Below are 6,599 nucleotides of genomic sequence, written 5' to 3'. Positions count from 1 at the left end.
TTAATGTCTTTCCATTTGTTTCTGTTCAATAGTGATGAAACTGTCGCAAAGGTTTTTTAAAGTTTAGATATCCTATAGTATAGTGGGTTTTACTTAGTTTAAATGTGTGCAAGAGTAGACGAGATATTTTGGTCACTCTTGTGATCTATAACCTTTCCTGAGACCAGAAGACTTGCATTAGCTCCTCTAGCGAATGCCTAGGCTTGAACTAAACAGGCAGTTTTGGGTTCCATATTAACTCTGGGTCTTAACCTCCACTGGGCCTATTCAGACTTACTTTATATTAAACCTTTATTTACCAGGAAGTCTCATTGAGGCCCCAAATGAGGTTCAGGGAGAGATATGATGGTTCTTCAAGGAGTCTTTTCTCACCTTACATCTCAGGTAAGCCCCCGTAAGCCTCTGGGGACTCTGGCTCTCCCAGTAGGGGCCCCATGTGAACAGAGACAGAGCTGCACTGTGTTTAACTTAAAAGCAACAAACAGTTTCATTGTTAGCAGATCTCTCCTGGCAGTTGCCTTTCTTGAGCCTGTATTATCCTCTCCTCTATCCTCTCCTCTCCTGCTGTGAAGAGGGCCGTAAGCTGCTGAGAGGATCTATCTGGTCATGCTAGCTCTCTCTTCTCTCTTTCACATCCTATATACCCTCTATGCTGAGCGTAGGAGGAGGGGGGGGGTAGGCATGGGGATGTGGTACATCTTGGTGTTTAAAAAAAATGTATCTTTATTTCACCAGGAAGATCAACATACCTCTTACCCTAAATGGAGGTTTTGGCAAAGCGCAAGCTAGACGGATGTACTATGTAAAGCCAACATAGATACTGTCTCCCATGAGATATGAAGGAGGATGGGACTTTCATTTGGGGGAGGTATTTGGCAGACTATCTGCATATCTGCTCAGGGATTTGAATCGATCTGTTCAAAGATTAGAGCAGTGGCTGATTTGTTGTAGGTTGCAGGGAAATCCAATTACTTTATACTGTGGTAGTTCTCTGCCAACGTACAGTAGGTGGCAAGACAATGACAAAAATATATAATACCGGGGATGTCTTTCACTGTAACCGGTTATGTACTTGGTCATCCCTGTCCTCACCTGTGTCTCCCCTCACACCCACTCATCCATTGGCAATGTAAGCCACCCCAACTGGGAGGCAATGTGTTTCAATCCCAGTGTCCAATTTTGAGTGTACTGGCTGCAGTCACCTCACAGAAGGGAACATAACAGACAGGGTCCAGGCGCTCTCACCGGCAGCACAGATATGTATATATATATATAAGTATTCAGACCCCTTTACTTTTTCCACATTTTGTTACTTTACAGCCTTATTCTAAAATGGATTACATTGTTTCCCCCCCCATTAATCTACACAAAAGAGCCCATAATGACCAAGCAAAAACAGCTTTTTAGACATTTTAGACCTTTTTTAGACCTGTATTAAAAAAACTGAAATATCACATTTACATAAGCGTTCAGACCCTTTACTCAGTACTTTGTTGAAGCACGTTTGGTAGTGATTACAGCCTTGAGTCTTCTTGGGTATGTATAATACTATGACACTACAAGCTTGGCACACCTGTATTGGGGAGTTTCTCCCATTCTTCTCTGCAGATCCTCTCAAGCTCTGTCATGTTGTTCAATCAGGTTGAAGTCTGGGCTCTGGCTGGGCCACTCTAGGACATTCAGAGACTTGTCCTGAAGCCGCTCCTGCGTTGTCTTGGCTGTGTGCTTAGGGTCGTTGACCTGTTGGAAGGTGAACCTTCGCCCCAGTCTGAGGTGCTGAGCGCTCTGGAGCAACTTTTCAACAAGGATCTCTCTGTAGGGATGGTATTGACCAGGTGATGAGTGGTGCATGGTTTCCTCCAGATGTGATGCTTGGCATTCAGGTCAAAGAGTACAATCTTGGTTTCATCAGACCAGGCAATCTTGTTTCTCATGGTCTGAGAGTCCTTTAGTTGACTTTTGGCAAACTCCAAGTGGGCTGTCATGTGCCTTTAGTGAGGAGTGGCTTCCGTCTGGCCACTCTACCATAAAGGCCTGATTGGTGGTAATGCAGACATGGTTGTCCTTCTGGAAGGTTCTCCCATCTCCACAGAGGAACTCTGGAGCTCTGTCAGAGTGACCATCTGGTTTTCGGTCACCTCCCTGACCAAGGCCCTTCTCCTCTGATTGCTCAGTTTGGCCGGGCGGGCAACTCTAGGAAAAGTCTTAGTGATTCCACTGTCTTCTTGGGGACCTTCAATGCTGCATAAATGTCCTGGTACCCTTCCCCAGATCTGTGCCTCGACACAATCTTGTGTCTGAGCTCTAGGGACAATTTCTTTGACCTCATTGCTTGGTTTTGGCTCTGACATGCACTGTCAACTGCGGGACCTTATATAGACAGGTGTGTGCCTTCCAAAATCATGTCCAATCAATTGAATTTACCACAGGTGGACTCCAATCAAGTTGTAGAAACATCTCAAGGATGATCAATGGAAACAGAATGCACCTGAGCTCAATTTCAAGTTTCATAGCAAAGTGTCTGAATACTTATGTAAATGTGATATCAGTTTTTTATTTGTAATACATTTGCCAAAATTTCTAAAAACCTGTTTTCACTTCGTCATTATGGGGTATTTGACTGTAGATTGATGAGAGAAAAAACAATTTAATCAATTTTAGAATAAAGCTGTAAACATAACAAAATGTGGAAAAAGTCAAGGGGTCTGAATACTTTCCGAATGAGAGATGCTACCTCCATCTTTAAGCACTCTACCTCAATATTCATCACTTTCTCCTACTTTCTCTCCCCCTCTCTCTCCCCTCCTCTAAGAGAGCAGCAGTAGAGAAACATTCCCCTTGTGTGTGACAGAGACTTGGAGCCCATCTGACTTAGAATCCTTGACGTTAGCGCCAGGCCGGTGATGGTCTGGACTGGAACAGCTGTTGTGACAGCAGCCGGTCACAGCAGAGGTCTCAGTGCCACTCCGCTATGCCACAGGGACAGGAGACTATAGGTTAATGAAACTGGTGACACACACATTGGATGCCCAGTTGCCTGCTGATTGCACCTTTGAATGAATGTACCTCTGACTCTCCCCCAGCCGTTTTCTACCTAAACCCGGACACGTTTTTATCCAGAGGGACGAAACTGTAGCCCACTGAGCCTCTGCATCCCCCAGCTATTCAGTCACCCAAACCCCTACTGATCCACCATGGATGACCAGTTTTCCACTGAGTACACCTCTGACTGTCTCTTTCCCAATCAGTCACCCAATTCCCTGCGGATCCATCATGGACCATCAGTCGCCTACTAACTGTACCTTTACATTCCCCCCCAGACATTCCCTACCCAAAACTCTGACTACCACATCATCCAGAGGGACAAAGGAAACTAAGTACCTGATCCACCATGGTGGCTCAGTTGCCTACTGACTGTGCATTTGCAACTCCCAACCGTTCAGTCACCCAAACTCCTGCTGAGCCACCATGAACTCCCAGTTGTCCAGTTGCCCACTGACTTGCTGCTCTCAGACCTTCACTTGTCAGCCAAACCCTGGTTGCAACGTTTTCATCCAGAGGTAGAAATGAAGCTTAGTCCCTGGCTGTACACCCTCCTACACTTTGTTCAGGGTGCGGAGTCACATAGTCTGAACACAGCAATCAAAGGAAACCATGCTGTCCAGTAGCCACATGAAACAAAACAAAAAATATGTTCATTTTTGATGAAGGGAGGAGAAGAGAAGGTCTGTATGAGTGTGTGTGAGTGCATCTGTGTGTGAGTGCATCTGTGTGTGAGTGCAGGAATCCACAGAGGTATAGCCAGACTTCTGGGGTGACTTTCTGTGAGCCTCTTTGCATTAGCTAAGAGAGGCATGCATCTCTCTGTAGGTGTGTGTGTGATTTAAGTAGGAAGCCTGCTAGATCAAAGAGTCCAGTGTTCTCCTGGCCGTGGCGTTTCCACCTGCCTGGTTATCATAATTGCCTTAACTCTGAGGACATGCTGATTCCGTTAGACCTTGTCTCCCCACATTACAGTTAGGAGACTGAACTCTGGTCTGGCTGTCTGCTTGCTTTTTCTTCTCAACCCTTTACAGTTAGAAATGGAAGTGTTGAAAATATTGATGTAGCTCTTTTTGGGGAGACAGGAAAAAGAGAATTTGTACCATAAACGCTTTTAACAATTTGTAGAGTCCATGCCCCGACAAACTGAGCCTGTGATATGTGGTTGTCTAGCTGTTTCATCAAAAGATGAAATGAAAAGTAAAATGTCTAACATCTGGGCTCATATTCATAAAGCGTCTCAGAGTAGGAGTGCTGATCTGGGATCAGTTTAGCCTTTTAGATCATAATGAATAGGACAAGGGGGATATGATCCTAGATGAGGTACTCTGAGACACTTTCTGAATATGGGGCCTGGAATTTCTTTATATATTGCCAGCTGCTAATCTCCTTCCAAGTATACCCCTCACACACATCCATACAAGGCCATCTGTTTCCTTCTCCTCTGTCTCCCTTATCCCCCCATCCTCAGTATTCTGGTTAAAATTGTATACATGTTGGGATTTATTTAAAGGTATGTCTCCAAAAGATAGAGGCTGGAGGGTACCAGACACATGCTAGGGAACACCTCAAAGTCACTTCTGATGGTGTGTGTTTGCGTGTGTGTGTGTATACACCTCAAAGTCACTCATGATGGATACTCCAATTAGGATCCAGCTGTCATGCAGCTCGTCGCTCCGGCCCCTAAACCCATCCATCCTCATCAACACTACAGCCCGGTAATATGTAGAAGATAAGTTACAGCCAATATGATAGCATTTATGCTAAATGAGCCATTTGAAAGTGCAGCCCATTTTTCATAATCCAAGGTTTTCAGTTAAGACACATACTGTAGCTAAGGGAGTCCCAAGGAGACAGAGACACAGGAGACTTGCATGCTTGCCAAGGATGAAGGGAAGCGAAGCAGGTTTTTTTTTTTCAAAAACAAAATAAGGGGGGGAAAAACTACCGATATCATAAAAGAAACAACACAGATATGAAGAGTGGCAGTTGGAATGGAAAACAAATGATGGGGTATAAAAATGTCACTTGGACAGACAGGGAGGCCTATTTTCTCCCAGCCAGCCATTTGGTCTCAAAACCTATGACAGACAGGAACAACAACGGGAGAATAGAAAGACAGAGAGAGAACAAAGCCAAAAAGAAAATCACCAAATTGCTTGTCAGACAATGAAAACTATTGTTTCCAACAGGCTTCTCTGCTCCCAACAGACCAGCTGTCAACAACAAAGATGTGTTTGTGTTGTGTGTGTGTGTGTTAAACAGGCAAATTGTTGTGTTTTGTTTTCCTGAACAATTGAAACTGTCTGCATCATTGCCCTATCTCTCTCTCTCTCTCTCTGACAATATAATATGGAGGCTCCTGCATCCACGTTTACTACACTACAGTATAAATACTATTCTTGCCTTTTGCACTGATGTAATGAACTACAATCCAATTACCCTAAAAGCTAAATAATTGTGTGTTTGACTGAGGCCCTCTCTATTCCCATAGAGCTGTGGTCTCCAAAACAGTTTTGCTTCATGACCCACCAACTGAGGTGTCTGATTCGCGACCCACCATAACGTTTGAGCAGCGAAAAAACGTACACAAAGCCAATAATAAGTACAAAATATTTGCAGGTCCAAAGCTAAACTCCTGCAATTCCACACATCCTGTCATGGAGCTGAAAGAAAATGTTGCAGTGTTAAAACCAATTTCCTGCAATTCTACGCATTTTGCCATAGATCTTGAGAGAAAATATTGCAGTTTTTAAGCTAATTTCATCCAATTCTACACATTTTTACATGGCTAATGCTGTGTTCTAATGCTCCAAAATCAAATGGGGCCCTAATAGTCAAGTTTAGATTTAGTTTATTGCAAATTCTTAAAGACTATTGAAAAATAGAGGTCCATTATGGGGCGACAGGGTAGACTAATGGTTAATCTGTCGTTCTGGCCCTGAACAGGCAGTTAACCCACTGTTCCTAGGCCGTCATTGAAAATAAGAATTTGTTCTTAACTGACTTGCCTGGTAAAAAAATAAAAATGATCTTTTCTACATACTTTTTACTTGGTTTTAGTCATTTAAGTTTACACTAAAAACATTTGGGCAATGTCATCCCGCGGCCCACCTGCCACGATCCACAAGTGGGCCCCAACCCACAGTGTGGGAACCACTGCCACAGAGTACTGTTGAATTCCAGTTCACCCCCTGGGTCATGAGCACTGTGTATTGTGTGTTCTGATCCAGGTTGAGGTACACCATGATGCAGAGTGCTGTGCTGCACCATAGCCTGGTCTCAGATCTGTTTGTGCTGTCTTGCCAACTCTTATGGTCTTTGTCACAAGAAGTTGGCAAGACAGCACAAACAGAGTGGGACCGGGCTATCCAGATCTGGGACATACAGCTTCCCAGTAGCTGGTCTCTCTTGTCTTTGAAAACATCTTGCACTCAACTCCAACACCTGACAGAGGAGCGGTTAGGAGAGAGATCAATCAGACAAACACACACCTATGGATCAGATAACAAATCTCTAGATTGAGGAGAGAGAAACATGAGTGAGAGAGAATCTCT

The sequence above is a fragment of the Oncorhynchus masou genome, chromosome 29 (assembly GCF_036934945.1).
Source record: "Oncorhynchus masou masou isolate Uvic2021 chromosome 29, UVic_Omas_1.1, whole genome shotgun sequence".
Taxonomy (NCBI): domain Eukaryota; kingdom Metazoa; phylum Chordata; class Actinopteri; order Salmoniformes; family Salmonidae; genus Oncorhynchus; species Oncorhynchus masou.
Note: the sequence above shows the minus strand (reverse complement) of the source record.